Below are 25955 nucleotides of genomic sequence, written 5' to 3' on the forward strand. Positions count from 1 at the left end.
TATTTTTCCAAATAGTAGCAGTGCCCGCTAAGAAAAATTATTTGATTAAAGCCAACCTCCATGTTGCTTGGTTAGTTGTTCAGGATTTTTAACTTCAGACTAAGAAGTGAACATTCTCTGGGATGATAAAACCAAGATGTATTTAAATGATTCTTTTATTTAAATGAAATAAGCATAGCTATAAAAGTGAAGATAAAAGAAACAAAGAAATTAAAGACAAAAGCAGGAAGTAAGGAAAAGCTCTTATTAGCATTATTATTATTTATTTGCTTTGCGTCAGTGCCTAACAGCACAAGTCATGAAGCAATACCCCATTATATGAGCCTCTGTGCAATCACAAATGGAAAGGACAGGGTGTGCTCCAAGTAGTTCACCGTTTAAATATAGCACCACAGACAACAGCAAGTATTGACTAATGGAGGAGTACAGGGACAAGCAGCGCTGCACACCTAAGGCAGTGGGCTCAGCCTGATGTGGCTGTTAGCAAAGAATGGCTTCTCGAGGGACTCATGGAGGTGGCATTGGTGAGCTCCCCCGGCAGTGCGGGCCATGGGCTGACACTCAAAAGTGTTTGCTGGAAGATGTGACAACAGGATGGTGGATGGTGGACGTCTTCCAGACTAGACAACAGATGATAAGAAGCACTGGTCATGAGGAAGGGCTTGTAAATGAAGACAAGATTTATGAAACAGAAAAGGACAATGGTAAATTGCTAGAAACATGTCTCAGAGAGCTGGGAAGTTATTTCTTTGCTCCTGGATGATGATTGGAGGGCTCTCCCAGTTCAGACAGGACATGCAAGGCAGATGAACAAGCACCCTCTTTCTTGGAGGGACCGAACAACGAGCCTGACACAAAGTTGAGAGCTGAGTCAATGGGACTCCTGTTTTGAATCCCTTCGGTAATCATCCAGTCCCCTGAGCCAGGCAGGAAGGAGCACTCCAACCAACCCAGATCACTGGAAGTTACAGCTAAGGGTCAAACCAAGGAGAGGAGATAAGGATTTACAGGAAGCAGAGATGAGTCAAAGCACCACTCCCCAGCACAGCTTAGCTAGGCTTTTATTTTCTGTCACTTCCAGCTCAGCAAAAAAGCAGGATTTGCCCACAGCTTCACCAAGTTTCTCTTTTCCTCAGATAAAATGAATTTTTTAACAGGACAAGACCTGCAAAAATTAAACACTAACCCAATCAAGAACAACCAAAACAGAGTTCTCGAAACAAGGTCCCTGGAGCATATTACAGCCCTGTGTCACACTGAAGAAGCTCGGTTGCTGTAAACATTTTCCCACCATCCCAGGACAATATTACCTACTGCAGTTACCACTCTCCTTAAGGATTTTCTGTCCTCTTTCTTTAGCTAAGCATGTTCATTGGTTCTTCTCTCCCTCTCCCTCTCCCTCTCCCTCTCCCTCTCCCTCTCCCTCTCTCTCTCTCAGTTGACTGTGCATGGAGCCAAGTAGGCTTGCCACTTAAGTCTCTTGTTTAAATGTCTAACACAGGATGAAAATAGGCATCTGTAAAACTCTCAGCTTGTAATAGCTTTTTTCTTACTCTTCCCTTTGTTTCTAAGCTTGCAAACCACACTTTTGTTTAAATCCTTAATGCAGAGATTTTGGCCAATGGGTGTGAGAGAAAACTGCATGCCACTGGGAGGGCAAAACCCATCACCCTTCTGCGAATGTGAAGAAGAAGAAGGAACAAATAACAATGATTCACCTTTGTGTGCTTAAACTTCTGAGGGTAAAAACACCTACTTTTAATGTGTATCTGAAGAAAATTGCTGTTTACAAGGTGGTGTTGTGAGAAAAAGTAGTTATATTGTTGCTGTACGCTTCTATGGGAGAACTTACCTTGGGCCGCATATCTCCGGGACACAGGGCTCTACCCACCCTGGGGACAGTGATGCACAGACATCAATATGATGGATACAAAATATCTGTTTATTTAGCTGCATCACACGCTTATATAGCTCTTGCGCTTCCTGTTCCTGCCACTCCTATGGGGAGGAGTCTATCTTTCCGTCACAGCCCGTGATCTTCCGGTCGCCGATCCCTGTCTATTCCCCTACATTATATGAATGAGGCTGCCTTTCAGGGGAAGAGGAGGACAACAAAGACACTGAGATAAGGCCATCAGAGAGCAGGGGAGGAAAGAGAGGGATGATACCAGCAGAAGAAATGCTGGAGAAGAAGTAAATAGGTTAATAAATCAGGGAAAGCATGTAGTGACATTGATATGGTACTGAATTAAAAAAGAATCACAAGACTGTGGAATCATATATGATGGGAGTGGCAGGAAGTAGAAAGAACATCTTGTCCCATCTTATAACCCCACACAGGACTGATTATATCTAAATAGGTCTCCCAAGCCATCTGTTCCAGAGCTTACTTATGCTTAAGTTTGTCCTAATGTCTCTCTGCATTACTTGCTGCCCTACACAAGGGCACGCTGTACACACAGTTAGTTTGGCCCCCTTCTCTGTATAGCAATCTTTTATCATAACCTGAAGAGCATTATCATACTTTTTCCCCCTTCAGCCCTATCTTCTCTAGACAAACCAAACCAAAATCTTTTCCTTCCTCCAAGGCCAGTTTTTTCAACTCCAGGCAAAACACTTCTCCCTGTCTTCCTCAGGGCACAGTCCAGTTGGAGTTGTGAAGTCTGGTACTTGAAAATGGACAAAATTTCAGAAGTCATGAAGGGATGAATAAAGTGGAGGAAGAAATACTGGCTGTATCTTACCTATGACTAAATTGACCGCATCTTACTTATGACTCCTCTTCCTATATCTGAGTGTGGCATCTGCCATCTTCCACAGCAGCACCAAGCCTATGACTCATATTAATCTTTAATCAGCAGCTCCATCTCTGCAGAGCTGCTGCTCAGGCAATTACCCAATTTGTATTGGTGTAGTTGCCTATTACCACCTGTATATCGTACTTCGCCATTATCCTTCAGGGGTTATTGGCTATTTATTTTAGGCTCTTGCTGTAGTTGGTTGGGAGCTTTTCAATTCTAATCCTGACTTTCAAAGTGTTTGCATTTTTCTCCTCCCCCAGTTCTGATCATCCACAACACCAGTGAGAGCATTGTCTGTTCCTGTGTCAGGACCATTAATGGATACATTGGCTTCTGCTTGGCCTGAAATTGATCTATAGGGAAGCTATTCATATTCAATAAGACGTTCAAGTCTGACCATGAACCCCTGATAACTACCCTTTAAGCACAGTTTTTCCAGCAGATTTGCCACTTATTTAGTCCATATTTTCTTAGCTTGCTCATGAGAGTGTTTTGTGGAGCAAAACCAAAGCCTTGCCAAAGTCACTGGTAGGTTGTTTCTCTAAGAATGTTGTACATATGTATATCCAATCTCTGGATGGATGTACTCTGTAAGCTCTTGAGACTGGGAACTTTATCAGTATTAGCAGTATCTACTGGGGTACTTCAATCCAAGCCAAGATAAAGGCTAGCATGCATACATATACCTACAGGCTGTTTCGGTCTGAGTTCATGGAGATGTGTACTAGACTGCTGTGAGGAGGAAAAGGAGAAAAGAAAGTGAATTTATACATGGATCAACATGTTCTGAAAAGATCACTCAGTTGTCAGCTCTTACCCTGGTGACCACAGAGAGTGCCTCAGGTATTCACAACTGCATGGCTGTTTGTTTCAGATTGCTTCAAGTAGGCAGGGATCTCAGCACACTGTTGCCCAAGGAAAAGTCATTTTTAATGCTCTGAAAGGACACAGGGCTCTGTGAGGCTCTTAAAGGGGCTCCAAGTTGTCAGATTAGGCTTTAGTCAAACTAATGGGCAACTTTGTGTCCTTCAGTCCAGGCAGTTCAGCTCAGATGAGCCAAATAAATTCCTACCAAGGTGAACCAGACCTATTCAAACTACCAGGCAAAAACTTATGTTCTGACTCAGATGAATCAAAAAATAGGTCTTCCTGCTACGGAATATAGTTTAAATAGTTTATAGGTTCTCTCCGCAGAGAAGATGATCCCTCACCAAGAGCATCTTTATGTCCTGGCATCAAAACTGCATCCAAAAGATTATGCTGACCACAATTACAGCTGCCTTTACCTTTCAGGGTGTTGGGGGTTGAAGAGAGGTGGAGGTAATTCACAGGTGTCCAGGAAAAAGTATTCATTAGAAGGCTCAGGTTAATTTGCTGTAGAAGTCCAGGGAAACAGGTGATCCTTGAGTATCTTGGAAAACTGAGTATGGTTATTGCTGAAACTCTGGGCAGAACAGGCTGACGTAATTGGCAGTGTATTCAGTATCTGGTTGTTATAGCACTGGGAGGAAAATCTGATGTGTCATGCACAGCCCCAAAATACATGTCTTCTCTGCACAACAGAGGAGGCTGAGAATCCTCAGCTTCTTCATCCAGAGTATCATAAGACTGGTCAACATTTGGACACGGCAGGATCAAGAGACCTTCCTTGCTGCTCTGGGGGCTAAAACACTGAAATTTGTAGGCTAGACCTTTCCTAAGGCAGCCAAAGGCTCTGGGCCTGCAGGTACTCCAAGTAAGAACACCCACCCTAACAGAGAAGGAAGAATAAATCATGACAGGGAGAAATGTGAAGACGACTGGCATGACATGCCAATAAATTTGTGGTTACGGAAGACTAGACCCTGTTATACAGAGGGGATATATTCCTGAGAAATTGGCATAGTGCAGTATTATTTGCAGAGCCAAAGAACACGTGCCAGCAAGAGACAGGCAGACCCATACTTGAACTGGATCCCAGGTGAGCTGTAGAGTACGACTGTCCATGACAGCTCAGGGAAGACAAGTCCTGACCAGAATCCCATTCAGATTTACACCTGTGAAGTCAAGGCACTAGACTGTCTTTAGTTTTCTGTCTGTTCTCCAAGAGATCTGAGGAGTTGGAGAGCTCCACAACGGCCCTGCTGAACCCAAGCAGCTATTTTAGTTGACATTGGCAAGGGGCACAGGGAACGTGGTACCCATTAGGTTCTATTTTGCCTGCATTCCCTGTGTTTTAATGTTGTAGGGTGTTACTTGTCCTTAAGCTTTAGCTTGGTTCCTTGAGCCAATGTTTTTGGCTCTGTGAGCATCTCTGAGAGCTGGAATACTGATGATGAGCTTCACTAGCAGCCATTTGGGCCAGGAAATCTGGAGCAGGGTTGTACTGTGCCAGAGGTAAACTCAAAACCTTTCATCCAGTTACCATTTGGCCAATGGGCAAGTCCCTGTACCATCCTAAATGGCAGTCTCTTTGCTAGTACTGGTAAATAAAACTGGGCCAGGACTTGTTCTTTTGCCTTAAGGACAGATGGTGTGGCACAATTCACATTCATTGGGCTAAACTCCTTCATTCCCACCCATACTTCCTATAGGGAACAGTTTCAGACTGAGCCTGGGGAATTGTCTGAGGACTGCCAAATGGCACAGGCCAAAATCATGCCAGGCAGTATGCCAGCAGTTAAACAGCTGGGATGGTTGCATGCAAATGCTCAAGCCTGTACCCAGACCCTATTTAGTTCACTAGTATAGATATCATCTTTGGTGCTGATATCGACTGGGCTAGAAATGCAAAGCTTAAGACACAGAAAATTTTAATGAGGATAAATTTCTCCTGACTTTCTTTTCCAGAGTTTTCTGCTACATACTGGTTTTGAATCCCAGGGTTGTTTAACCCTTGACGGTGTTGGAGGTTTACCTGTAGCAAATGGGTTGTTATGTCTGAACCACGCATCCCAGAGGATGCTCATACAGCCTCCTGCTCTGGGTGTGGTCACCGAGTCTGGACTTCAAAGGGAACCTCAGAAAACAGACTGCGTCCATATGCACCAGGGCTCAGGGCAGACTGGAGTTTCAGCAGCTCCAAGGGTCTGAATATCAAAGATTAAATAAAAATGCCTCCCCTTTCCCAGGGAGAAATGTGCCAAAGGGGGGAGAATGAATGAAAGGGGTAAGTCAAGCTAACATCCAAGTTGAAGATCTAAGGGTAGATCAAAGAAGGTTTCAGCCATAAAAAGAGCTCCATCTGGATGTGCAAGGGGATCTGAGGGCACATGGGCAATAACCAGAATATACATTACCTATGGACGTGTCATATATATGACAGGACGGAGGCAGGGCATGCGCTTGATGATGATCAGGCTAGAAAAGACTGTGACCATGAGATGTGGTGCCTGTTCAGTTTGAATGGATCTGTGTGCAATTGCTACAGGAAATGTGAAGTTAATTGCTTTTGACCTATCAACAAGGTTGCTTGTTGTTTTTCAGAAATAGGCGGATCTGACATTGTATGTTTTTGACAGATATGAGCTGGCTATTGCCCTTTTTTTTTTTTAATGTTCTTATTTTTCCCAGTATTTTTCTGAGAACTGAAGCTTGGCAGACTGGTCTATAATTCCGTGAGAGCTTCTTTCCCCCCTTTCTGAAGGTATTTAAATGTGTATGTGTATCTTTTCCAGTCCTCTGAAACTTCACCATCCATCCAGAGTACCCAGAAACAATGACTACTGGCTCTGCCGTTGCTTCTGCTGGCTCCTAACAACTTTAGGATGAATTGCAAGTCCAGAAGATTTGAAAACACCTCCTTTTCTATTTATTCTGCAACTTATTCTTTGTCTGTTCAGGCTTCAGCATTTATCTTAGTCATCATTGTTAACTGTGGTAGTATTCAGATCACAGCTGAAAGCCTCAGTGAAGACAAAAGCAAAAAAATCCCATTAAATAATATTGAACCCTTTGTTCCAATCTGTGCTCAGCAAGAAAATTACGTGAATTAATAAAATGAGGGGCAGTTTATAAAAGTAACAGTAGAGGAGAGGTGGGTAAAGATCTGGTGTGTATAGAAGATTTGAAACTTGCACAGTGACTTGTCTCCTCCAGAGCTGTTGTTTGCTAATGAACCCCTAACTGAAATACTAATAATTTCCTTTGTATAGTCATGAGTTCTTGAGCCACCAAGAATCAAATCAAAGCAAGTTGAGAGCAAAATAAACTTTCAAAAGACACACTAAGAGTGATGATGGTGACTGCTGTGTTTGACAAATCTAGTCACACTCAGGCGAAAAGCAACAGAAACCAAGAGTCTCTCTATGTAGCAGGCAGCCATGAACTTAAAATAGCACCTCATGCTGTATGAAATCAGTTGTGTATTTTATGGAAGTATGAACACAGGGAGTACAGATGTAATTCATCTGGATTCACAATAGGGCTGGGTACCTGTTTGAAAAAATGTGCTGGGCATGAACATGGTTTGAAGATCAGCTAAAGAACTGTAAGTAATTACATCTTTCAGTTTCAGAGCTTCCTTCTTTCCACCTCTCTGGTTTCTTCTCCATCAGTTGCACAGCAAAGAGGATCTCTTTCCCTTTGGCTTGCCCAAACTTTTATTTTCTCTGCAGCTCCCCCTGACAACACCCCTCTCCTCTGCCATCTTCACTCATCTGGCACCCTCCTGCTGCCCCACAATGTTTCTGACCAGCTCTGAGTGGTTCTTCACCCTGGCCCATTTCTGAAACCTAATGAGTGATTTTAGGGCTCCGTGGGGAGGCAGTAGGTAACGAAGCCATTTCCCAGCTGGGAAGGCTGCAGTCAATACAGACAGAAACACCGATGTGCTGGGCAGTGCAGGACCAGGGTCCTGACCCCAAAGGACAAAGCAAGCCCTTCCTGAAGTGAGATGCTTCAACTGGCAGTGCAAGCAGCCTACCTGCCAAGCACAAAGTCAAGGAGAGGGGGGTGGTTGGAAATTCGTGGCACAAGGTGGCCCCAAATGTCACCTGCCATGGAGGTGTCTCACTTCAGTCCTCCTGGGGTCCTTCTCCCATGTCCCTTCCGGTTAAAAAGCAGCCCAGAGAAGGTGGTTCTGCTCCTTTCTGTGGCTGGGGACAAGTGCATTCTCCCAGGAAACGTGGTGGCAGTCCCTGAGGGTCAAACCCATGTCCATCAGTGAGGCGCCCGTTGCCAGACTGGGCTGGAGAAGCAGAAGAGGCCACCTCTGCCCCCGATGTAGGGGCATAGGGATTGCTGGAAAAGCTGAGAAACAGATTGTTGCTCCCTTGCACCCAGTCCCACCTCTAGATAATGTCCACAGTTGGTGATTGCTTCCAAAGGCAGGACTTGGCTGAGCAGCTCTGCCCCATTCTGCCTTCAAGTTAGATTTAGATCAGCATGACTATGCCAAAAGAAATTGTTGTCTTTTAAGACATTCTTTCAAAGGAACATGAATCAGATCTGTTTTACATTCAAAGGTCTAGCTAAATAAAACCATTTAAGTGCCTACATCTGCTTATCTCCCTTCAACTGTGATGGAAAGGTCTCAGCTGGTAACTGCTGAAAGACCAAGAGAAGCTGAAAGGAGTAGAGGAAAGGTAATAGACCCCAGGATGGGACTTCCTACTATGTTGTAAGCTGAGCTGACATTACTCATGGTTATATTTGGCTTCAGCCAGGGTAGTGCTGCCTCCTCCCTCTGCCAGGTCTGTTTACAGGCACTGTGAGGATCTGCTCCTTTGCAGTTCTGGTGGGGCAGCCATCCCCTATGCCCTATCTCACTGGCTCCCTCTGGGACTGCTGAGGTTTGGAAGGGAAGCACCTGCAGAGCATTAGTGTTGCCCTGCTCTGATTCACAAGCAAATCAGCACAAGTGATCAAGGATTTGGATTGGATCTTGGTTTAAGAGAAGAGTGGTTGCTTTGCTTTCCAGTGTTGGTGTTCAGGAAGACACCTGTGCTCTAGTTAAACTGAGCTGGGGGAGGCAGGTGGGAAGGAAGGAGGGAGGGAGGGACAGACAGACGGACAGAAGGAACAGGAGATAACTATTTGCAGCCGCCAGGTGGGGTGACTTTGGCTTACATTAAGTTCAAGTTATTTTTAGTTGTGTATGCGGTCCCAGGCCACAGCTGTTCATAAAATGAGGCTTTAGTAAGTATAAAGAACAAACCCAAATGGTTGCTGCTTTCATAACCCCCTGAGCAGTTGAGATTCTTCAGAGCCCAGGGCCTTCTGCTGTGTCAGCTCCATCCTGGCCAGTCCCCTGTATCCTCAGCCCTCCAAACCCACAACCAAAGCCATGTGTGATGTGGTTTACTAAAGTTCAGTAAGTTTGATGGCAAGGTTTACTACATTAATTACTGCATAGAAGAAACATACAAAGGAAAATTGAGTTAGAATCAAGTTAGAATGATTCACACAGAGACCAGAGACAAAAAGGGTAAGGAAAACCCTCCCATTGAGTCACAAGGTTCAGAGTGGGCCTCCTTGCTCTCTAAACTCCTAATGGGGCTTACGTGCAGCTAGATCCAATCTTAGTCTCAGACCTGAACAGTTTATGTCTAATGGAATTACCTATTCAAAGTTAATAGTAACTAATATTTAATAGCTACATGGATTAGTAATGTTTCATTAGTGTTAATTCAGTTTGCTAGAATTAATTACCAAAGATCTACCATTAGTAAAAGGTCTCTCTGCCTCTAGGAGCAACCCTGAGAGGGGTCCCAGCTCATGGAGAGATCACCATGCAGCCACACTGCCTAGCAGGGAGAGTTCAGAGAAGGCTCACTTAGGCTGTCATATTTATGGAATAAAGTGGTTGGCTTGTAGTCAAATTACATGCAATGGCAAAGGTATGCATGAGACTCCTTGTACCCACAACTTTCTTTGTTCCTTGATAAACGAGTCTTGGAAAAGCCACCCACTATTCATGTGTTAATCACAGGATCAGTGTTCCAAGCTCATATGCATCGATGCTCAATGTGTCACTCTATTCCTTTGTGGATTTTTAGAAAACAGATTGAAACTAGAGCAGTTCTTGGCCTGGCTATGGCTCAAGCCTTTACCTACTTTGGAGCCTGTACCAAACTACTGCTAGTTTAGTTAAGGGGTTGAGTGGATCCATCACAACAACATTAACATCCTGGATTTACCATGCAAATCAATGATCAAAGGTTGAGCCAAGAGCTTCCTTTGGACCTAACACCACTTCAGGTCTGATGTCTGGAGTGAGCCTACATCCCCATTGCTTTTAAGGTTATCAGAAAATCTCTGGGCTTTCTTCTGCTGTGATTCTTTTAAACGTTGGCAGCATTTCTGAGTTTCAGTTGTACAAAATCCCCCAAGATAAAGCTGTTGGGAGGAGGTCATGCAGCATGCAGAGTGGGTAAAGGAAAGTCTAAAGCAGCATATCCAAGGACTAATTAAAAAGGACCCTGACCTTTAATGAGATTGTTGTCAAAACAGCATTAAATGTTATTTGTACTTCAATGAAGAAGTAATTCATATCACCTGTTTAAATTGTCTCATTATAAATGATTATTTATCACCTGTTTACATAGCAATATTTTTTTTTCTTAAGGCCGTCTGTCTTCGAGCAAACAGATAAAACTCTTTTGTTTGAGTAATCTAAAGTCACCCTTCCATCCTTCTTTCTCCTGTTACAGAGTTCCTAACTCTGTCCTCTTTGTTATTAATAGGTTTTTGCTGGCTACTCCCAGTGCCACAGAAATCCTAGAGCTATATAAATTACAATGTCTCTCCCTCAGCCATAAATGGACAATAATCTATTCATGGTAACATCTGTGTAAAGTGGCTTTTGGGAGATTTTTTCACAGGTTCCTCATAATATTTACCCATTGAGTGCAGACAAGTATTAAACAGACCTCATTTCAGCAGTAAGAGCATGCCAAGCTCTTAGCCAGCGCTGGCTGAGTCCTGTTGAGGACAGGCTTGGCATCGGTCAGGGCAGTGGTCACAGTGGAAGAGGTAGCACTGAGCTCTGCTGAACAGGGATGGTGCTGAGAGCCAGGGAGGTCAAACTGTTGTACCACCAAATGGAAAAACTGGACACGATCTCGTGCCTCCTCAGCCTTAGCCCTGAGTGCGTAGTTTGCAGCTGGGATAAGGGGAAGCGTGTGGTGGATTTGGGGAAGCATCAAGCAAACGCCCCTTGCCATGGCTGGAGAGGAACAGCAAAAGCCAGGGCCAGGTACACATGGCCCACACATACGGGGAGATGCTTGGCAGGTTTACATAAACCTGTCCAGAGCAACCCAAGAAATGCACCATGCTTGAAGAGCAACAGCTGCCTTGGGGAATGTGGCTGGGGCTTGCAGGGATGGTGTGAGGTCCCTGGCACTGTCTGGGACCTGCTTTGGCAAGCAGGGCTGCTGTTGCGCTCTTTGCAGATTGGAACCCAGCACCTATTTATTGCTGGATGCAAACAGCCACGCAGTTGAGTGACTCCCGCTTCCTCCAGCAGACAGACAGCCTGCTCGCTGTCTGTGCAAGGGGCTCTACAGCTTCAGAGCAGCGAGGAGGGCAGGGCACAAAGCAAAATCTAGGATCTTTAATTTTTTCTTTTCTGAGCATCACGTTTAGACACCAGCATATATATTTGCTGGCCCAAAGCACCACGAGCTCAGCAAATGAACCTGCGGTCCTTGCTAACAAGAGTTTCTCAGAGGCACACACCAAGCCCCACCAACCAAGTGTGCAGCTAGGCATTGTTTCATCTCCTCCATATGTTGCTAACTGTACCACTCCAGCCACCTCTCAGTGTGCACTGAACTTGGCGTGAAAGCTGTGAGGGAGTCCTGTGCCTCTCTAAGGGTGGCTGCTTATGTTAGATCATCCCAAGTAATTATGTTGCCTTAAAAAATATCAGCCCATCTAAAATGAATGTAACCTGTTTCCCTGGTCTTCAAACATCACACCAGGCTCAGGCCACAAAGTCATTCTCTTTCTTCTCACTTGTCTTTGGTCCCAGCAACTCTTCTGTGGACTAGCTTTGGCTGCCTACAGGGAGTAAGAGCTACCGCCGAACACCAGCCCACAATGTCCACTTTTGAATAGTGGAGGAATTTAATTAACAACCACAGCCTGAACTGGGCAGCCAGTGGGTGCAAACCTGCCTATCTCCCTCCAGAAAGGAGAACAGCCCAGGCAGGTGCCATACACAAGTCCCCGCTGGTGGGACTTTGTGCAGAGGACTTGCCAGCCCAGAGCTTAGGGAGTCACCAGAGATCAGTGGGGTCAAATTGCTCTTGGCAGGAGCAAAATGTGGCTCCTCAGCATGTGGTCTGTGCTCTCCCGCAGGGACAGCAAGGCTCCAGCTCCTGCAATGGCAGCAAGAGGAAGAATTTGCCAGTTTGTTCCTCCAGCATTCCTTACAATGTCCTGAAATCAGATATTTTTCTTCTCATCAGATGCAGAGAATTTTGTTTCTGTTCCTGTTCTTTCATCACAAAAAAAAAAAAAAAAAAAAAAAAAAAAGGAAATGGGCAAAGACAAGCTTTGTTTGAGACCACACTGCTTGTTCTTTTATGGCTTTTTAAAAATTTTGGCCACTGACCCATAAATCAATTCTTCCTATAGGCTCTATGCACTCCTGAGGGCTAAGCATCAGCACCTACTCATCACCTGGATAACAAGATCAACCGCTTAATTTCATCAAATTGATAGAAAAGGGCATGTGCAGACACAAAGGGAAAAGGCTTTGTGTGAGGATGCTTTACCAAACTTGCTCCCCTGCTCTGTCCCCAGTGCAATCCACCACTCCAGCTGCAATTCTGTAGCTTGTGTCCCCACGTCCCCGTTGCCCTTCCTCTCAGCCTCTCACTAACCAGTTTTTTCCTTCTCCCTGTAAGCCTAGGAGGCTTTAGCTGCCTGCCCAGCTCCACCTCCTTTGCTTGCTTGCTTTCCCTCCTCCCCCTCATATCCAGGCTTCTCAAAACCTCAAGGCTTCTGCTTCAGTATTTTGATTTCATTTTCTTCCTCTTACCAGCTTCTCCCTCTCTGGGGCATCAAAGCAGTCCCTCCACCTCTTTCTTGAGAACAAGAGTTGCTTTTTCATTTTTCCCTACTTCTCCCTCACCTTCGACAGCCAGGTGTATCCTTTGCTCATTGAGATTTTCTTCCTGTTTTTTCATCTTCTACTTCAGGGTTATCTTTGATGGAGGTGCTATCCCACATTTCTTTTGTACCTGCTTATCTAAATGTTTTTCGCCAGTTATAACTATGATATCTGCACCAGCAACTGTGAGTGAGTAGCCAGACCCACATCTTTTCCTTGCTGTCTTCTCCTGCAAGGACTCCTGATATCTCAAAACTGAATTCATGTTTTTCCTCCTTCCCCCTTTCTCCACAGCTGTTAAAACTCCAGTAAATTCTCCATCACTACAGCTCTTAACCTGGAGCTTATTTCTGGCTCCTCCACCACCCTCTCTCTGCTCAAACAAAGGCCATCCCATGATTGCAGTAATACTTCTGTAAATTCCTGGTAATTATCCTGTTTACTCATCCTTGTTGCTCAGCAGTGTTTCCTTCTCATTCAGAATAGCTGTACATCCTCCTCCCCGACTGCTCATCTCCCATCTTTGACCACAGCTCTTCCCACTCAAAATCCTGCCCTGGATTTGCTTTCCATGTCGTGATCGTAGCTCCTTCCCTCATCTGCAGAGCAGTCCCCATCACCATGTACGCTGCAGCTACTGCACTTGCCAAAGTACTCAGCCCTGGCACAGAGCTGTGCTCGAGGGTCCAAGCGTCCCTTTTCTGTATTACAATGCATTTGACAGAATAGCATAAACACAGGGAAAACTATGTTTATATTTGGAGAGATGTATAGTTAAACCTCTCTTTTATCATATCACCTTCTCTTCCATATGTAAATTCAGATAAATGGAGTTTATGGGTTCTTAATTAACATTGATGTTGAATTTTTGTAGCTTTCCCTTGAGGAATTTTACTGAGAGATAAATCTTCAGATATCAGAAAGGGAGTGTTAGTTTATATCTCACATCCTTCTATAAACACAGGTTTCACACTGCTTCCTCCAACTCTCCCAAGGCAGGATACAATATGCAGGCTCTGTAACACTGGCAGCTCAAAAGGAGAGTGTGGTTGTTGTTGACCTTGGATACCAGAGTTAGACGTGCTGCAGAAGGGGCAGGGCATGGGCAGCAGTACCTGTAACACTTCAGGAAGGGCTCCTTCCCAAGCTGTGGCGATGCTCCAGCCTCGTCCTGCATCTGTGGGGACCACAGCTCAGAGTGCAAAGGAACTCTGGTCTTCTGTGGTCTTGCACAGCCACAGCATCTGGACCCATCAGGGAGAGAAAGCCAGCACAGTCCACAGCCGTGGCTCCCAAAAGGCTCTGGGGGAAGCTGGGGACAAGACCTCCCTAGCTGCCATACAGTTTTGCAAGGAGAAGACAGGAGAAATTGGGAATGAAATCTAGAAATTAATTTATAACCTGGAAATACCAAAAAAGGGAGACCTTTTTTTGCCTTCTGCTAGTAGTAGATGCACCTAGATATGACAACACTTCAACAAACTAGCTGCCACATCTGAAAGCCTCAGAAATGCTAGTAGTAACTAAAAATGTATTTGAACTATATCTTTGCAATTTATAGCTGAAGTGCTTTTGAAATGTGAAATGAACAACAATAAATGCAGATTTCCCTGCAGGGGAACAATCTCTTCATCAAGGGATAACTAGCACATTTGATGTTTCAGATTCCTCTTTTTAAAATGCCCAGTTGGGAAATTTGACTAGATTGCTTCATAAAACCAAAATAGTTCATCCACTTCAGGTAGAATTAATCTAAACACGTACTCCAGCATGCGAATAAAATCTAATTTGGAACAAATATATCTCTCTAACCTTTACAGTAATTATAAAGAATCAAAATAGGCAGTAATTAATTTTAATAGTTTAGCCTGCAAAATCAGTATCATTACATATTAAAAAAATATATTTTGAAAACTTAAGCATATGCTTACAAAAAATACCTACTATCCCCTTCACACTGACTGTCCCCTCTCTCCACTGCAGTTGCCTGAATACTCTGTGGGACTTGCTTGCACCTACTTAACCAGGGTGTTAGTGCCTTCGTCTGGTCTCTGGAATGACAGATCAGTGCTCCTCCAGGGACCTCTTACAAGTCTGAGGTCTCGATACCTCCCATAATTCTCAGTTTCCCAGCCTCTCTTTATGCTATTTTACTACGACTTCTGCATAGGAAATCAAGCCTGCTGACATCCTGCGTGAAGGAAACACACTGATGATCGACACATCAAGAAAGATGAGAGTAATGCAGGTAATTAAGGCAGACTCTTGGGGTTTAAGTTACCTTTTATTTCTGGCTAAGAAAAAAAAAAACAGGCAAAAATAATCAACAAATCATGCAAATCTAATCTAGAATGAAATGCAAACCCAATCTTAGATTTTGTGCATTTAAAAAAGGAGCAGAGACCACACTCCCTTGCAAGAGACGTTGCATTTGAAAGGATTGCTGGAACATCTGCCTTGCAGTGCAGTAAGCACCAAAGCCCACAAAACATCGCTGACACCCAATAGCAAATATATGCCCCGGAGCTGAAAAAACCAAAAGCCACAGCTCTAATGAGCCAGAGGAAGTGAGCACAAAGACGAAAGACATCACCAGCATCCCAGACCCCTGCAATGCCGAACAATACTGCCTTTGTTACAATCTGCTGTTTCAAACCTGCTTCCACTGAATTCAGAGGGATTTTCGTCACTGATTTCAGTGGGAGAAGAACAGAGTCCTGCACAGAACAGAATGAAAACCGTCATCCTTCTTACCCAGGAACCATGGCTATGTTGTGGTTAAGATAAGAATTAGAAAACAAAGACAATTAAATCCTTGTGAAAGCATGGTGGAGTCCAGCTCTTACTTTGTGGTAATTGTCTCTAGAATCAGACGGTTTTCTTAAGAAGAACAATATGCCATGCAAAAAAGAAGAACCCCACCCAGATCTTGAAAATCTTGTGCTTTATCTAACATAAGAATTTAAAACAAACATCAGAGTTGTCTTCATTTTTTAAGAAGTTGGAATCACATGCTCCACAGTTGTAGGGATTATGCATGCACATTTCCCCCCTCTTTTAATAAAAATTTAGTCTTACATAATAATAGAACTTTCGGTGCTACAATGTGAAAAAAAAAATTGACATGTAATATGGTATTATCAGAGGTAGCAACATGATGACCACCCGCACAAACCTGCTCATTGAAGGTGCTCTGTGGTTCATCAAAAACACTTAACATCATGATATCCTTGGATAACTGGAGTTCCCCAGGAGACCTCAAGGAAACCCAAGTCTTCTTTTACCAATCCCTCACCACATTTTTGAGTTTGTCAATTTGAGTGCTGAGTTTCTGTGCTGAAATTAAACAAAAAAAAAATTTACTAAAATGAACAAGAATTTCTCGTGGAATGAAATGGAGACCCTACTTCCAAGAACTGCACTCTCTTCCAGAAAGGGAAAAAGACTGCTGAGGACTTGCTCCAAGGAGTCTTATCCTTTACACATCCAATGAAAGGAATTCAAATCTAAAAATACTTCATATTAGAGCCCAATTTGTGTGAGGTATTTGTTGCCAAGAATTCTCAGACTCTTTGCATCCACTTTATTGTTCTTGGCACAAAGGGCACTTCCATTCTGTTGCTATTGTTGTTTGAGCAGTCTGAAACAAGACCTAAAGTAATACCAAGTCTATCTCTACGTTAATTCTCCCCAGCAATGCTGTTGCCATAGCAAGGTTATACATGGATTTCAACAGACACATGCAAATTGAAATTTATCGGCTTTTGAAGTCAGTTCAGCATGTTTACAAGTCCTGTGTCTGCCTTCCGGATTCCTTGTAAACTTCGGGACTTTTTCAACCTCATTTCTCTGTGTAAGAATGTTTCTGTGATTATATAAGAAAAGAAGAGATTTAGTCACTACTTTATAATAGTGAGAATATAATATAAATACTAAATAATAAATAAATAATAAATAAATAAATATAAATATGAATATAATACTTTATAATAGAAAGAGTGAAAATGGCAATGTAAAACATCTTGTCAAATGCATAAAAAATCCAAAACTTGGGGGTTTTCCCTATTTGTAATATTAATTTATTAAAACAGTAAGTTGTTTTCAGAAAGTACATGCACCGTGACTTGTAAATAAATTATATTTAATTAAGGAGGTGCTACAGTCACCACACATCAAATCTGTATTTATATATATATACACACACACACACACACATATATCTCGCTATTCATCGCCAGCTATTTGAGACAAAATATTTTGCACATAGTAAAGGTTCTGCAATGTGTTTTGTTTGTGCGCTGATATGTGAAATATAAATTGAAGATTTTTAGGCTTTGCATATATGAAAAATTGCTACCTTTTCAAACAGAATGTTAAAAATTTTTAGAATGGGCTTTTATCCAATTTCGAATGTTTTACAATTAAAATATCAAAATAGCAAATGGAAGAAGATACATGGTTAGATTTGAGATGATTGTATACTTACAAAATAAAATCTCTATAAGCTCATATAAAATACTTTTAAGCAATGTGGACTATTGGTGTTTCAACTGTAGCAAAAGGCTGTGAAAACTTCATGAACAAATATTGACTAAAAGGTGCTGGGGTTTGTACTCTTTCGTTCACAAAAACAATTCATTCTTGTTCAACCTCGTGTCCAAGCCTCCCACTACACAGTAATTAATTTTGCCTGAAGTTAAGAAAACAGAAGAATTCTCCCACCAACAAAACCAAACATAAATTCTGAAGATAAATCATATTTCTCTGGAACTTCGAGTCTGCAGAAAAGGAACACTATGGCTTAAAGGTGAGTGGGAGAGCAATGACTGGCTCCTTTTTCTCCAAGATCTATGGAGGATATAAACATGGACACACCATAAATTACACAAGGTGGGTTCTCACTCCCAGTTTCTGCCATTTTTTTCCTTTGAGAGTGGAAACTCTTTCCTCATCTTGCTAAGGGATTCCTGAAACGCAGGTCACGCAAGTGTCTGAATGCCAAATACAATACTGTCTCATAGGTTTATCATCACTGGAGCATGCCTTTCACCACCCAGAGTGCTGGTAGGTATTATACTGTTGTGGTTCTTTTTCTGTGGATCTTTTTTCCCTTTGTTCCAGGTTATCGCATCCAAAACCATATTCCTGAAGGGCAGATCTATTCTGACGGAGATCTGACAGATCTCTGTCATATCTAGTAATGGCTTCCCAGTAAGCCATTGCATAGGGGAGGGCCAGTGACCAAGGACACCTTATTGCCGGTGCTGAGGAATTTGGCCTTGGACAGAGGGAGATGATGTGCATCAGCAGGCAGCAGGGGTCAGACCATGGGGACGGACAAGGACTGGGAATTGAGACAGAAAAGAACAATTGCACTATTTGATGTCACCAGTGCATAAATCCATCACATCTCTACTTTGTTTAAACTGGCTGAGATGTGTAGTTAAGTCTTTCAGTAATAAATTATGGGAAAGCACTGTTGTAGCCATGAACCCTTCCTGTCCATCCTTGCAATGCCCCAAGCCTCAGAGCTTATGTCGTGACCACAGTGGCTTCCCCATGTTTAGCTCAGAGAGATGTGTTGAGCACTCAGATCAGGTGAACAACTCATGCATCCTTCCTGAGGCAATGCATCACACTCTGAGCCCCTAAATTCGTCAGTGTGGAAAAGGAAAAAGCATAAAAAGAGCACAACGTAAGCATGTAGAAAGCTGGATAACTACAGATCAACAGCTAAGGAGGATGCAAAAGCAATGAATGATGCAGTGATACATCTTTTGAAGAACAATCTTAAGGAGTGTGGTAACACCCAGAAAATCTCTTGAACAAATACCACTGCTGTCTTGGCTGGCAGGAGTGTGGCAACTGAAGAACTCAGGAGACATATGCACACAAGCGCCAAACCAAGAAAAAGGAGAACCCCACAGGCTGTGTTTGCTTTTCTCTTTCTGAACCTATGGTGATGGGGCTCATCAAAACTGCATTTGCACAGAATGAAATTGAAAAGGGCAAAATTGGTATACATTAAGGGACAGGATTTTAGAAGAAAAGGAATAGGACGTGGGACATGCTGTCTGTGTTGTATTCTGCACCCTGTCACCGCTGTCTGGCAGGGTGGCAGCAGGAGATTCCCATGACGATATTCTGAGAGGGACAGACAAGAAGGAAATATGTACCAAATTGCTGTTTCTAAAATCCCAGACAAAACAACAGCCCAGAAAAAGTCTGTGAGATAGGAGGAAAACCTGTTTGTCTGGGGGTGCGTGGCCACCCCAGTATAAACATGTTGGTTTTGGGTAATAAGCAAGGGATTTGATTTAAGGTAAAACCAAAGGGGACTGGAATGGGCAGTTTCAACAGAGATAGGCTTTGGAGCAGCCACCATCACAGAAGGACCTGGGGAGGGGACAGGGGTGCTGAGCACCAACCCATTAGTCCAACCTTAAACTCAGTTCCGAGGGAGCTATGTGGCAAACAGAGCAATGCTTGAACCGCAGCCTCCAGCCAGGACACAAGAAAGGGTCCCAGGTGAAAGAGATCAAACCACTAAAAATGTCCCTGGTTGTTAAGGATATGCAGGTTTGGAACTTAGAGTTGCATTTACTCAATAATTTTGCTTCCAATCTTGAAACTAGATGCCATAACTTCAGCTGATGCTGTGAGGTCAGCAAAGATGGAAAACATTTAAGCCTACTCCATATTATGATACAACGTGTCCTATATAGCTGCACACCCATGCTGTGGGGTGCCTCATGTCATCTTGCCAGCATTAGGGTGAGAGCAGATTTGGCTGAGTTCAGAGGGAAAAACCCCTTGAGCACACTGCAACCAGCATCCCTCCTTTAGGGGCAGGCAGCAGAGGCACATGGCAGTGGGGAAGGGGCCAGGCAAACATCTGAGCACCTCACCTGGCTGCCTCTGGATGTCCCAGGATTTCTGTAGCAAGGCTTCACACCTTCTGCACATCACTGAAATGGGAAAAGGTCAGTTTGCAGAGACCAAAATGTTCATGTATGAGTGTAAAAGTTTGACAGCTAAACTTGGTGTACTCATAGCTCCCATTAATGTTGTAAGCTCAAGCTTTAAAATGTTGATCTGTCAGTAGGCCTCAGTTTTCACACTTGGTTTTAACACATATCAACCTGAAATGGGAGTTATGTCACTTCGATGTTTTAAGTCCTCCTTTAGTTATAAGGCTCTCCAGCAATGCTCAGAAACCCAAGGTATACCATCATCTATCTTTAAATCCTTTGAATTATTAGAAACTATGCCTAAGCAACAGGGCTCTGGTTTTCTTGTAGCAGCTGACTATGGGAAGCAAGAACTAAAAAGTCCCTGGGAAGCCACACACAAGCAATATAATCGCCTCGTAATGCAGCCTTCCAACTCTTCCCACATCACGTTAGATTGTGGGTTTTGATCTTTCTGGTCTGTGACCTATAAACTGGCCAAAACTTTCTCACTAGATGCACTACACCCAGTGCTTTATGGATGCAAGCCCTGTGGAGTACAAGTCCTCAGGAAACATTTGCCTATTCTGCAAGAGGCAGAACAACAACAACAACAACAACAACAGACAGAGTGGAAAACCAGAAACTGTTACTTTTTATTTCTGACAATTTTATTCTCAGACCAGCTAGGTATATTCAAAGGTAGTCAGTTTATCACAGAGTAAACCGACTCTTCAGTATTTGTTCTGCTCCTCAGTGCTTTTCTCTTGAGAACATCTCTCTAGGAGCTGTCCCTAGAAAACAGTGAGTTATTTTTATCTCTGAGCTAGACAAAGTAATTCTGCCAAGGGAAAATAAGGATGGCTGAGTGGCTGGTTAACAGAAGGCAGGAGAGATGGAGCTCACACCTCGCACTTGGACAGGCTGTGGGTTCTGCTGTGCTTACAGGTACCAGCATGGGGAAACACTGGGTTATGGCAGATATCTGGAAAACCCTCTGCACCAGAGGCAGCCAAGCTGATAAATCACTGGCCATGACTCTGATTTGCAAAAGCAGCAGAGGAGGGACTGACCTGTGCAGGAATGTAAAGGACACTGGAGCTTCCTAAGCAAACAAGAAATGCTACTTTATCCCCTCCCACTCTTTGAAAGGACAAAAGTTAGACCAGCAGAAAATGGTTGCCACTAGTAACAAGGTGTTTTAAATTGCCAGTGGTTTTTGACAGTAGTGAGTGCTGGTGAGCAGTTTTATGGGGCCGTATATTCTGTCTGGGACACAGCCACAGCCCTGGTATCAGCTCTGTGGTATTTGTAAAGGCAAAGGGAATGTTCCTGCCTTCAGCCACTTTCTAGAGACAATTTGCATTTATCACCTCCTCCCCCATTTTGGGCTCCATCCCATCCCCTGTTTTGGGCCCCACCTCACCAGAAAGGGGAAGTGTGAAGGAGGGAAGAGTAGGCTGAAAAAGCAAGGGTGGACAGGTGAAGGAATGGAGGTGTGGTCACTCCAGCAAAGCCAACATAGCAGGGACTGGAAAATTCAGGAACATCCTTCTCAGCAGTGCAAGACGTCAGCCTGCAGGCAGGTGCCCCTCCACTTCTCCAGCCTGGGGACCAGCCCATGAGATGGCTCCTGCCTGTTGCCTCCCTGGGAGACCTGATCCCCCAGGTCCAAATCCAAACCCATTTTTATAAACCTCTTCCCAGGCACCTGTGCCAAAGAGCAGCTGTATGCTCAGGAAATATTTCAGTCCTTATAAACAAGGCAAGCCAGAGGGTACAGCCAGGTTTCTCTTCCCTGTCACTCAGTAGCTTCCCTTGAACTACTTTGTCTTCGTTTTCACAGTTCTGTGGTCTGCTGGGTCCCATAGCTACACAGGATCTGTTAATACACCCTTGCACAATTTGAGATTCCTTTTAGTTGAAGCTGTGGGATTTACTTTGCTTGATCTAAACTTGTACCAAGAGCTCGGTTATTCACACATCCAGAAGACATGCTCTGATACACAGAGCTGGAGGAAGGAGTTATTTTATGAGCGATGGGGTCACCCCACAGAAACTGGAAAGGGGTGACTCCAGGGGTTAGACACAGATGTACATCCCTGAGCTGGTCACACATAGTACACCTGGGGCTGGAAGCTGATCACCGGATTCCAGCTGGGGTATGGAAGAGGGCTGAAGACATGTCCCATGATGTGTACTTGCATGGCTCTCTGTTGGAGTCCAGGGGCCCCAAAGCAGTGCCAGAAGTGTCCTCTCCAAACTCTCCTCCTGGTGCTGAGCAGGCTGGGCAACCTGCTCCCACACAAAGACTGATTCGAATGTCTGCCTTAGAGGCACATTGGCCATGCTAACATCAGGCATTGTCTGGATCTTCAAGAGCAAGGCCATCATCTTCCCAATTTAATGAGGCACCACCATTCAGCAGTTACCAGCTTACTGGAACTGCCACTGGATTATGTTGCTGCTGGATACACTCTGATCCCTCTCAAAATACAGTTAATGGCTTGCATCAGTTTCTTATGACCTCCAGTTGCACACTCACTGGATTTCTGCGATGCATATGACATGGATCTTACCATTGCAGAAGACAACATTAGGAAAGGGAAAATAATAGAGGAGAATCGCAAAGACTGGGGAAGACAACAGAAGTCAGCGTAAAGAAGGTCAAAGTTTCCAAGAAAGGTGAGGTAGGTGATTGAGAAGGAACAGAAGAGTCACAAAGAGTTGAGGGCTGGCAGTTGCAAGGAAATCTGAAAACGCAGCAGGTCCTTTGTACAGCAGGAGACACATTCAGGATGTTGCAGAAGTATTACGTGGTTTCAGGACACTTCTAGTAGCTTGTGTATGTTCAGTACATGCTGGAGGACTTTGCGGTTGTGCAGCCTGCTCATTGGTTCAGATCCTAGTATCTTCATAAGTGGTTGGAGCACATTTGGTGTTGCAATTGGGGTTAAGCTTCTGATTAAGTCTCCTTTTAAAAGAAGCTAGTTCACAGGCACCAGAACTATTTTGCATACCAAATCAACACACAGTATGTGAGGGTAATCACAGAGTTCACTTCAAAACAGCTTTGAACAGAAACATTTGCACAGACACAGCCTTAGGCACTTAATTCATGCCTAAATGTTAGTGAACTTCTGAAAGCAAATGCCTATGTTCTCTGCAAAGTTAGGGAAGGGAGGCTGATGTTTTTCAAGACCTCTTGGAGGAGATACTAACCATTTACATATCTGTGCCTGAGTTGGATGGTGTAGATCCTTCTGATAGGTATCAGGGAAGATAGTAAAAATGAGTAAGCGGCTGGTTAGAACATGGGCAGATCATCAGATGGGTGGAGGAAAAGCAGTTCTTCACTCACAATACTCACACTCAGCTATGGTATTAGTAACCACATTCACATGCTGCTTTCCACCTAAGTAGGTGTCATGGTTTTAGCTGGGATAGAGTTAATTTTCTTCACTCTAGCTGGCATAGTGCTGTGCTTTGAACTTAGTATGGAAAAAAAATGTTGAGATAACACACAGATGTTTTGGCTGTTGCTGGGTAGCGCTCTTGAGCAGCACTCATTGCCTTTGGGCCTGACTCTACAGTTTGCACTGGCACGTACAGCAGGCACCAGTGAGTAAGAGGGTGCAACATACTGTCAAACCTGTCACATCCTCAGATGTCATTGTGATCTCCATGATCAACCAGCCTTTCTCTGGCTATGCTATTCATCAGTCCTGGGTCTGTGTTTGTGCTCAAGCTCAGCACCATCTACCACCCACACTGTTTTTGTGAATGCTGAACTCCAGGTCTGCCTGGAGTGGTGAAAGCTTAAACACTTGCATTATGCTATCAAATGGATCCAGGCTTTCCTTCATCTAGTCTAGACAGACTGACATGAGCTGGAATGAATTAAAGGGGTCTACCAGAAGACATCTTGAAACTTGGGTCTTCCTAAGCACAGCCCAGATGATTTATGTCTAAACCAGATGAAAAGGAAGTGGACGGATAATATGAGTGAACCTCTTTAACAAGTCCAGAAATCCATGTTCCAGCTAGTCCTAAAATCATGGTTGCTGTGTTTAATGGGACGTCTGTGCACAAGAAGCCTAGAGCCAGGAATGGGCTGTGCTCCAGGCTTTGCAAACCTACCAGCTTTCCAATGAATGTCCATAAGTGCTCCCAAGTTTATAGGAATAGTAGAAGATTGTTTTGCTATCAAAGGTCATCTGCACCTCCCCACAGGTCCTAACACAAAGGGAATCCTGCAATTCCTCATGACCTGCAATTCCCCTGACCTCGCTGCAATTGTTCAAAATTGTGCCTAGAGATATGCAATTTGTGGCTCCCTACGTTGCTGCCTGTGTCCTCTCCCTTTCCTATAGCCTTGCTCTCCATCAATTAAAAAAAAAACACCACCAAACACCCATTCTCAAACCCCATAACCATGCTAACAAAACCGCCAATACAGATGCTTTTGTACATGCAGCAACCCCTTTCTGCTTATGTAACTCCATTGTGGGAAGCTAACTTTCATCTTCATGGGCAGGGTTTGCCAGTTGCAGTTCTAACAGGAAACCCCTTTAAGTGGAAACAAGCTCTGACGTTACGGCTCCCGTAGCAGCAAAAAGCTGCTTCCCTGCATGACTCTCTCATCTCCTGGGGTGCCTGCTGCCCAGACAGATTCCAGACAGCTGTCTCCAGCCTGCTGCTCCTGTTCACAAGCAGGCTCTGGCTCCCTCCCAAGCCTTGTCTTCTCTGACCTACGACTGCCAACTCTTTGGGATTTTATTGCCAGGATCATGGTATTTGATGTTTTTCTTACTGTCCCCATTCCTAGACTGAGAAAACTTATTTATCATTCAAAATTAAAATGAGATTCTGTTCTTCTTGGAGGCAAAGAAAATCTTGAAAAGCATGAAATTTAGTGACTCACAAAAGTTGCTGGTGGATATATATAATTTATAAATATTTTCTTTTTTTTTCTTAAGCCAATCTTGTGATGGGGAAAAGTGAGCAAAAAGATTTACATGTTAATTAGCAACACTGCTGACATGAAATATTATTTCCTTGTCTAGCGCTCCTGATATTATGCAGCATTCCAGTGAGGCAAGACGGAAAGGTGTAATTCTGAAATGGTGGTATTTTACACTCTGTGCTGAAGAGAAAATCCTATGCAGCATACAACGTAGGAGGGCAGCAGCCTTTCAGAGCCAGGTTTCAGACTGCCTTCCTTCAGGGAAGAAGTGCCTTGAGGTGGGGGGGGATGCTAAGCATCAGCAGGGAGATCACGGTGATTCTAATATCTTACCATGCATGCAAGAGCTGTGCCTAACACAAGGACTCTCTTGCCCAGCCAGTGCCTAACTGTCCATCTCATCTGTCTAATGATTCCTTTAGGTAGGTACCTACAAAACCCTGGACTAGGCACTACTTTCAAAAAGGCTATGGAGAAAACAGTGAAAAGAAGCGAGGACCCAGTGCTCATAGATACATCGGTCTGCATTTATAAACATAGAAGTTACTCAAATAATGGAAAAAAAAAGGTCTAAGCAGCTTCCACTTCCATTATCTTTTATTCTTTTCCCAAAAATTGAACTTTCCAAACATTTAGTTTAATGGAAGACTTTTGCAAAAATAAAAGATGTTTTTATTAAAATGTTAACAACATAAATCATGCAAAAACAATTAGCTGCTTTGTACTTTCCTCTTCTTTTAAATAGGACATTTTTCATGAAGTCAAACTTTTCAAGATCATTTCAGGCAGCTCTCCAAAATCCTTGAGGTTTTGTTTCATTCAAATTGTTCCAAGTAAGACATGATCACTGTGGTTATGACTTTATTTTTTTTTTAGTAGGAAGTAGATTTTTACAGACTTTGGAAATATGGAAGAGGAAGCTGGATGTGAGGAAACAGAGAATGACAAAAATGCTAAGCCAATTCAGAAGAATACAAACAGCAGGGGATTATTAAAGACACCTGGTCTGGTGGAAAGATGGATGAAACAGCTTCCATTAGATACTGGACAATGAAGTGAAATTTATGTGCAGATGGAAGTAATTTATGCACAGTTGTTACACAAAGGATCATTATTTACTGCTAATAAATGAGCACATTTGATGGATCTAATCAGTATTCAAATTCTTAATGTGTTTTAAGAGCAGCTAGGGTATA

At 43.5% G+C, this 25955-nt stretch overlaps 1 long non-coding RNA gene across 1 annotated transcript in view; it reads right to left on the reverse strand.

Annotated features, from left to right (window-relative positions):
• Nucleotides 1–25955, reverse strand: part of LOC135313854 (uncharacterized) — a 60931-nt gene that overhangs the window by 5233 nt on the left and 29743 nt on the right. The window contains exon 2 of the long non-coding RNA XR_010373347.1: nt 16019–16179. This is a non-coding gene — a long non-coding RNA (uncharacterized LOC135313854). The remainder of the gene's footprint in view (nt 1–16018; nt 16180–25955) is intronic.

This window comes from Phalacrocorax carbo, chromosome 1 (assembly GCF_963921805.1).
Source record: "Phalacrocorax carbo chromosome 1, bPhaCar2.1, whole genome shotgun sequence".
Classification (NCBI taxonomy): Eukaryota; Metazoa; Chordata; class Aves; order Suliformes; family Phalacrocoracidae; genus Phalacrocorax; species Phalacrocorax carbo.